Here is an 8505-nt window from a genome sequence, read left to right on the forward strand (position 1 = left end):
AGCGGCCGCCGCGACCTACACAGTTACTCCTTCATCGCTGGCGACGCACTCCCCCAACTCTTCCGCCTTCCCGAAACAACAGCCTCCTCTGCCAATCTGACCTGAGCTCTGTCCTCTCCGTCATCATGGCGCCGAGCCGAACGAAGAAAGGGAAGAAGAAGTCCCAGTCCTCGGCCGAACCACCTCCGAACCTTGAACCAGTCGTTGATCGGTTGGTGGTGCTCAACCAAGAAGCCATGGACAAGGTCCGCCCAGTGCTCGCCGTCGACTTCAACGAATGGGGGAAGATGGTGGCCTGGCCCGCATCTCGCGCCTCTGTTGATAGGACAGTCACCGAGGTCCACATCTTTCTTGACACCTTATGGGCCGGCCTGATTCCCCCTTTCTCCACCTTCTTCAACGCCGTGCTCTCCCATTACCAGATCCACATGCTGCACCTAGATCCCAATCCATCGTCCTTCTTGCTGTCTTCGCCTTTGTCAGCGAGGCCATGGTGGGCATTGCTCCTTCCGTGGCCCTACTTCACCATTTCTTCTCGCTGCACCTGATCGACCCTCGGCAGTGCTCAGGATTGTTGAGCTTCCAGGCTGTGGCTGCGACGGCCGACTAAGGTATTGACTTCGAGCTCCCGCTATAACGCCCACGATGCGGCTATATCTCCCACGTGTCGAGGCACGACTTAGAGGCATAACCGCATTGTGGTTTTGTCGCAAGAAGGGTCATCTTCACACAATCCCATGTAATGAACAAGGATAGAATAAATAGAGGGTTGGCTTACAATCGCCACTTCACACAATGAACAAATAATTCATACATCATTCAGAGTACACACATAGTCCGACTACGGACAAATCCAAAAGAAAAGAAGATAACCCCAAATGCTAGATCCCCGATCATCCCAACTGGGCTCCACTACTGATCATCAAGAAATGAAACATAGTAACGACCAAGGTCCTCGTAGAACTCCCACTTGAGTTCGGTAGCATCACTTGCACTGGTATCATCGGCACCTGCAACTATTTTGGTAGTATCTGTCAGTCACGAGGACTCAACAATCTCAAAACCCGCGAGATCAAGACTATTTAATCTTATGGGTAGGATGTGGTAATGAGGTGGGGTTGCAGCAAGCGCTAAGCAAATATGGTGGCTAACATATGAATACAAGAGTAAGATGAGAAACTACGCAACGGTCGTGAAGCTAGAAGTGATCAAGAAGTGATCCTGAAACTACTTACGTTCAAACATAACCCAAACCGTGTTCACTTCCCGGACTCCGCCGAAAAGAGACCATCACGGCTACACACGCGGTTGATGCATTTTAATTAAGTCAAGTGTCGAGTTCTCTACAACCGGATATAAACAAATTTCCATCTGCCACATAACCGTGGGCACGGCTCTCGAAAGTTTATACCCTGCAGGGGTGTCCCAACTTAGCCCATCACAAGCTCTCACGATCAACAAAGGATATTCCTTCTCCCGGAACAACCCAATCAGACTCGGAATCCCGGTTACAAGACATCTCGACAATGGTAAAACAAGACCAGCAAGACCGCCCGATGTGCCGACAAATCCCGATAGGAGTCGCACGTATCTCATTCTCAGGGCACACCGGATGGGCAAGACGTCGGATTGGCATAGACCCTGGTTGCCCAGGGGGCGCCGGACATCGCCCAGTTCGGACCAACACTCAGAGGAGCACTGGCCCGGGGGGTTAAAATAAAGATGACCCTCGGGTTTGCAACCCCAAGGGAAAGTTATATGTTGTTAGGCAAATGTAAAACCAAGGTTGGGCCTTGCTGGAGGAGTTTTATTCAAAGTGAACTGTCAAGGGGGTCCCATAACCTCAACCGCGTAAGAATGCAAAATCAAGGAACATAACACCGGTATGACGGAAACTAAGGCGGCAAGAGTGGAACAAAACACCAGGCATAAGGTCGAGCCTTCCACCCTTTACCAAGTATATACATGCATTAATTAAAATAAGAGATATTGTGATATCCCAACATAATCATGTTCCAACATGGAGCACTCTTCAACTTCAGCTGCAACTAACAACGCTATAAGAGGGGCTGAGCAAAGTGGTAACATAGCCAAACAACGGTTTGCTAGGAAGGTGGGTTAGAGGCTTGACATGGAAATATGGGAGGCATGATAAACAAGTGGTAGGTAGCGCGACATAGCGCTAGAACGAACAACTAGCAAGCAAAGATAGAAGTGATATCGAGGGTAATGGTCATCTTGCCTGAGATCCCGCAAGAAAGAGGAACAAGTCCATGAAGTAGACGAACCAACGTAGTCGAACGAATCCTCACAATCGTAATGTAACCGGAACTATCAAGGAGAAGCGCAACCGAAAAGAAGCAAACAACATGGTAAACAACCATCACATAAGCATGACATGATGCAAAATCAAGTATGATGCATGTCCGGTTTAATGAGGCATGGCATGGCAAAGTGCACAAACAATACTACAAATTAAGTGGAGCTCAATATGCAACGAGTTGCATATTGACGAAACACCACATCAAGTATTTAGTTCTCTCTCGTTTATGTACCCAACAATATTAAATGTTATTAAACATGGCAAGGGGTGAAGCATATGAAAACTACCTATCTAGGCAAGTTTAAATGAGGCCGGAACAACAAAAACAATTCCGGAAAATCCTCATATGCATTTTTCAAATTCGGTACTGTTCTGCCCTAAATCATATTTTATTGTGGTTAAACATGCAAAGTAATGCCACCATGTTAAACTATGCATTATTCCACCCCATTTGCATATAAAGTTTATTAAATTCAGAGCTATGGTTAATTAGTTATGAAATAAATCATTTTAACATGGCATTTATGCAAAATTAAACAAACAGCAAGTTTAAACATTTTAAACATGGATGAGAGTTGGAAAATATGAAACTAGATTAAATTCTAAGCACTTTTCATATATAATGTTTTTACATATGATGCATGGTTGGTGAGTTATGATATGCATGAAGTGCAAGGGCTTTTCTGCAAAACTGCAGTTCTCTGATTAATCAGCAAATTCGTTCGCGGAAAAAACAGTGACTCGGGCCGAAACTGAGATCTGGCCCAACTGAAGGAAAAAAATGGAGGGGTGCTGGGGTGGCCTCACCATGGGCCAAGGCCCAGATCGAGGCGAGGGAGGAGGCGCTGGGCCACGCGACGCAGGCGGGGAGCGGTCAACGGGAGCGGGACTTGGCGCTGTCCTTGCTTGGGGCGACTGGGCGCTTGGCTCGCTGCTCCACCCGCAACGAGACGAAGCAGGGGCGCGGGACTTGAAGGGGAGCGGCGGCGGGCTGCAGGGAAGGCCGGCGAGGCGATCGTGGGGTACACCGGCAACGGCGGAATGGAGCACGGGGAGTCGCCTGAGTCCAGATCCGGCTAGGGGAGGCGCGGATCGGATCCCCGAGCGGCGGAACGTGCTACCAGGCCATGGCGGAACTATTGCCTGAAGAAAAAGACAGAGGAGAAATCAGAGAGAGACAGAGAAAGAACTAGAGGGAGGAAGAGCACGGGGAAGGGGAGGGGCGGCGCTCATCTGCTCTTGGACCAGGCCGCCGGCAGCACGGCAGCAGGTCTGGAGCGAGACGAGGCAGCGAAGGCCTGGAGGAGGAGGAGGCCATGGACGAAGGACGACGACGGCTTGAGGTGCGTGGGACGCCTGGGCAGAGGAGCTTGAGCATCGGGCGCGCGAGAGGACCGGCAAGGTGGCGCCCCGGTGGTCGTGCTCGCGAGGGCGAGGTGGTGGGGAGCACGGGGCTTCGATCCAGTGGTGAGGAGGAGGCTGGCCGGACGGAGGCGGGGAGGAGGCTGCAGGCGCTGTGGTTGGTGGATCGACAGGAGTGGCTGGTTGGTTCGGTAGCAAAATCGAGGAGGGGAAGGTGGTGCTGCTGATTTGGAGTGGGGGAGATCCCGAGGAAGAGGATTTGGTGGAGTGGCGGCGGCGATGAGGTTGACGGGACAGCCTGCCTAAAATCTAGGGTTGCCCCCCCTTATATATAGCTAGTCGATTTGGGTAGGGGTATTCTAGCCCCTCCGATCGTAATCGGACGGCTGAGAAAATATAGGTTAGGAAGTCCAATTAAGAAAATGGAGATGTTTTATAGATGTTTGGGTATGATCCGGACCCAACGGTGACGACTGAGCGGGTTGGGTTTGGGACATCTGTTGGACGCACGAGAGGGGTCTATGCACTGTGCAAAGAGGGGTTAGGCGGTCACGATCAAGAGGGAAGCGAAAACCCGATTGGTCGGGAACGGTCAACGAAGACAAGGGGTTTGATGGGCTCAGAAAAGAGAGAGAAGAGAGCGGTCCGGTTGATCTGATAGAAGGTCAATCGAGACAAGGAAGAAGCGGAAACTACGAGTGGATGCAATTTTTATGAAAACATGCAGATGCAATGCGCATGATGTCATGATGAATGTAACAAACAAAAAGAAAACACACGGTGACAATAAAATAGGTGGAAGACTTCTAGAGCGTCGGTCTTGGGGCGTCACACCCGCCATCTGTGAGCGGGTTCCGGAAGCGGTGGGTGTTTGTGGACGTCGGCTGCTCAGCCCCCTGCTCTCGCTTTCGTTGGCGCCCGCCGTTCCTAGCTCCGGCTGGGGCCACGAGAGGCTCGCTGATCCGCGCCTTGCCCATGTCTGGCGCCAGTTGAAGAGGCTGAAGGATCTTGATGTGACTACACCCATGGTGGTGAAGGAGTTCGTCCGGCGCCGTGTTGCTCCGCTCCAGCACCATTCTCGACCAATGTGGACCTTGTCCAGCAGCAAGGACCGCATGAGGCTTCACGAGTCCAGGCTTCCTTCTAAGGCGCGACAAACTGTGCTCGAGATCCTGACGGGCGACTCGTCACCAGCCAACATGCCGGAGGAGAGTTGTCTCTTGTACTGCTGCTCGAACAAGGTGGAGTTCGCGAGGCAGATGCCCCCTTCCGATGAGTGGGGACTACGTTCGGCTGGTCTTGAAGGGCCTCGCGAGAGCGCTGTCTTCGTGACTCCCTTGCCTACTGTCAGCGCAGTCATCTCCCCAGAAGTGGGCGCAAGGGGGCGACCACCGTCGGCCACTGGCGACGCGGCTACTGATGAATCGGCGCCGCTCGGGGCTCCTGAAGGGTCGTCCCACGGGCCACGGGTCCTGAGGAAACGGCCGGAGGGGCATCGCAGCTCGATACTCCTGAGGCTGCAGCCCCCGAGGCCCCGGCGGGTCGCCACGAGGCGAAGGCCAAGGTCTCCATGCAGTTCAGCACCCTTGAGACCGCCTCCTCAGGAGTTACTCCAGTCGCGCCCGGTGCTGGTGACCGTACCCAGGGCTTCGGCTGGCTCCGACTGAACTTCGATGCGCTCCGGAAGAGGAAGGGATCTCCAAGCTACAGCGGTGATGCCTTCCGGCCATTGAAACAGAGGAAGTATATCACCATAGACGAGTGAGTACCTTATCTTTGCAATTTCTCGAGTGCTGCTTCCCCTCCTAACTATGGCTCCTCAGAGTCTCTTCTGCTAAGGCGGCGAAATCTCCCGAGAAGCAACCTCCTCCTACCTCGAGTCCGTGCCGGCCTTGAGCGCCCCAAGCCAGCATGCCGCATTTGGCACGAGGTCGGCCGGAGAGGCAGGCGCGCCAGCCTGGCACCTCGAACCCGCGTTCTTGTTGTCCCTCCTTCGCGGCCTTGCCTGGGGTGCGGAAGGTGTGCCAAGGGCTCCTCCTCTGGTTGTCGATCGCGGTTGGGTGGCCTCAGCCCTGGCCTCTCCTTCAGGCAACGAGCCGCTTCCCCCCCAGGTCTCCCGACGGGGCCCGAAGGGCGTCTGGCAAGGCGCCGGCCCCCAGCCCCCTGCTGGGAGGAGGCGAGCCACCTCGGACCTCTTCAATGACTCCTGGCATGGGAGGGCGGGCCCGGTCATGCGTTCGAGCTCGTGCGCGAGCGGGGTGCCGTCCGTCACGAGCTCTTCCAGGAGGCGATGGGTGCGCTGAGCCGGCTCGGGGAAGAGCTTGTGGATGTCGACGCCCGCCTTGAAGTTGAGAGTCTCCGGTTGATGGACGAATGGCATCGACTGAAGATGGCCATCAACCTCGGGCGCCTTTAGCGCGAGCACGCCAATGCGAAGGTCGAGGCATCCCTTGCAACCTCGCGCGAAGCCAGCGCCCGGGCCTTGGAGGAGGCCAGGGAGGCAGACCACCGCCACGAGGTCGCCGAGAAGCACATGCAGGAGCTCCTGGCCCTGAATGCCTCCCTGGAGCAGCAAGTGGAGGCGCGCAGAGCTGCTTTGGCGTCGATGAAGGGGGTGCCATCTGATGAGGAGGAGATCTTGAGGCGCGAGGAAGCGCTGATGCTGGAGGCCATGGAGCGTAGCCTCGAGCTTGAGCGGTTGGAGACGAGGGAGCGTCAGGTTGCCGAAGCGGAAGATGCTGCCAGCGCGCGAGGCCAGGACCCAGGAAGAAGTTGACCGCAGGGTGGTCGGGGCTTGTGCTGATCTCGCCAGCAGGTATGACCTGAAGCTGAAGCTCGTGGAAGCTGAGGCTGAAGGCAGGACCACCACCCTCAGGTCAAGGTTGGCCGAGGCGGAGCAGCGCGAGAAGGCCGCAGCAGCTGCCTTGATCTACATGCAGGAGTTGGCCTCCGCCCGTGTCGCGCTGCTCCCGCTCCAGCAGGGAGTTGCCAACGCCGAGTCCTTCGCACAGCAGAGCAGGGAAGAGGCGCTCCGCCGGCAGATGTTACTGCGTGAGCATACTCCCATGCTTCGGGACCTCAGGACGAGGGCCAATCAGGCGCTAGGCGCCATTTGCGATGAGCACGCCCCTCATCCCCATGCAGAAGACTATGCCAGCCACCTCCGCTTCTTTACTGATGTCGTGACGCGCCTGGAGAACCGGGCTGAGAGGGCTCGTGAGCTTGTCGAGGAGAAGAGCCGAGGCCTCCTCGGGCGTGCGTTTTCCCGCATTTTCAGCCATCTCTAGAACATCAATCTTGACTTTGACTTTGACGCCGCCATCGCCCCGGTGCCCGAGGTCATCCGGGACAACCTAGCGCTCGGTGGATGGCAATGTAGATGCTCTAGTCAGGGCCTTTGCTTCTGATGATGACGCGGTGGTGGTCGTGGTGGATGAGGGCGGCGCGGTTGATGACATTGAAGATAGCGCCAGCGACAGCGCCAGTAGCATGTCTGGGAGTGATTCAGAAGACGCGGCGAGCGACATGTCCGACTGAGCCTGCACCCCTTTATTTTGAACCTGCACGCAAAAGCTTGGGCGTGGCCCCTCATGATGTAAGAGCATTTTGGGGAGGGGGAGCCCCTCATGTAAACGGACTACTATTTTAGTTCTCAGGCTAGGCTTGAAACGCGCTTTTGTGAGCTCACGAGCCCCTTGTGGGCTTGCTGTCGTAACTTACCTTAGTCCAGTCGGGCTTCAAACTGGTTTGGCAGCTGCGGATGTGCATTTCTTCCGAGGGGAGTCCTTTGCGGGCTCGCGAGGTTTTGGTCTCCTGAGGGGTCTGCTAGTCCGCCCGAGAGGGCCTTGTGAGGAGCGAGCGCTAGCCATGGCGGGGTGCGCGCGTAGTGCGTGCATGCCACGCCCAGCCCCCGCTCGCGAGGTGCTCGGAAGGGGCGAGGTAGCAGGCGCGAATCTCAAAACAATGCACGAATCCAGAAACTCACCAAATCACCATGAACGAGAAAAGGCACCCCCCACGATTGCAAATGAAACTACGACTTCAAATTCAAAAATCAAAGGCTGCAAATTTGAGCTACAAAAAAGAGGTCGAAAGAAAATGGCCGCGTCCGGCACCTAGCTAGTCTTCTTGTCTTCCCACCAGCACGGAGCTAAGTGCTTTCACAGGCCATGAGCATAGTCATTGGGGGACAGTGTCGACGGCCAGCACGGAGCATGGTGCTTCCACTAGGACGTGGGCGGGAGCCCCCGAGGACCGATGGCGGCTCTCCGGAGACTCCCGGGCGTGTACAACCCCACTCATTATTACGTGAGAGTGTCACGGGCGGAGACCTTCACAGGCGCGAGCCTTGCTTCATATCGCCAGACGAGGGCCCCGCCTTGCACCGCCCTCGACCACCGTTGGGGCGTCCGGAAACCAGGACGATGCCAAGGGGCAAAGGGGACCCTAGCGGCGCCCTCGGCGACCACGGGCCCCCTACCAGGGGACAGAGGACCTACCTCCGGGCGGTGCCTTGCTCTGTGCGATGCGGAGAGCGGCCTTGCTCCAGGCCCCTCCCATGCGCTTCCCCTGGTGGAAGTGAGGCTGCCGCGCTAGGGTCGTCATGCACCACTGTGACCTGATCCACCTATGACCCATGGTTAGCGTAAGCCTGCTCCTGAGAGATTAGCGGTACCCTGCGGTTGTTGTCGTTGCCGAGGTCAGCGAGGCTCCTGGGTGGCTCTTGGAAGGCCTCTACTTCCAGCATCTCCTCTTCCCAACCCGGCTCAAGGAACGAGCCGGGGTCATCCTCCGGCGTGTACTCCCGGTCCATCATGCGG

The 8505-nt window shown here is 55.9% G+C and overlaps 1 long non-coding RNA gene across 1 annotated transcript; it reads right to left on the bottom strand.

Moving 5' to 3' along the window:
* Positions 1-740: 740 nt before the first annotated feature.
* LOC141041623 (uncharacterized) lies at positions 741-3985 on the bottom strand. The gene is made up of 2 exons (XR_012202357.1): positions 3131-3985; positions 741-1016 (listed from the first exon to the last, which is right to left on the bottom strand). It is a non-coding gene; the product is annotated as an uncharacterized lncRNA (long non-coding RNA).
* Between the last annotated feature and the right edge of the window lie 4520 nt (positions 3986-8505).

Source organism: Aegilops tauschii, chromosome 2 (assembly GCF_002575655.3).
Source record: "Aegilops tauschii subsp. strangulata cultivar AL8/78 chromosome 2, Aet v6.0, whole genome shotgun sequence".
NCBI lineage: Eukaryota > Viridiplantae > Streptophyta > Magnoliopsida > Poales > Poaceae > Aegilops > Aegilops tauschii.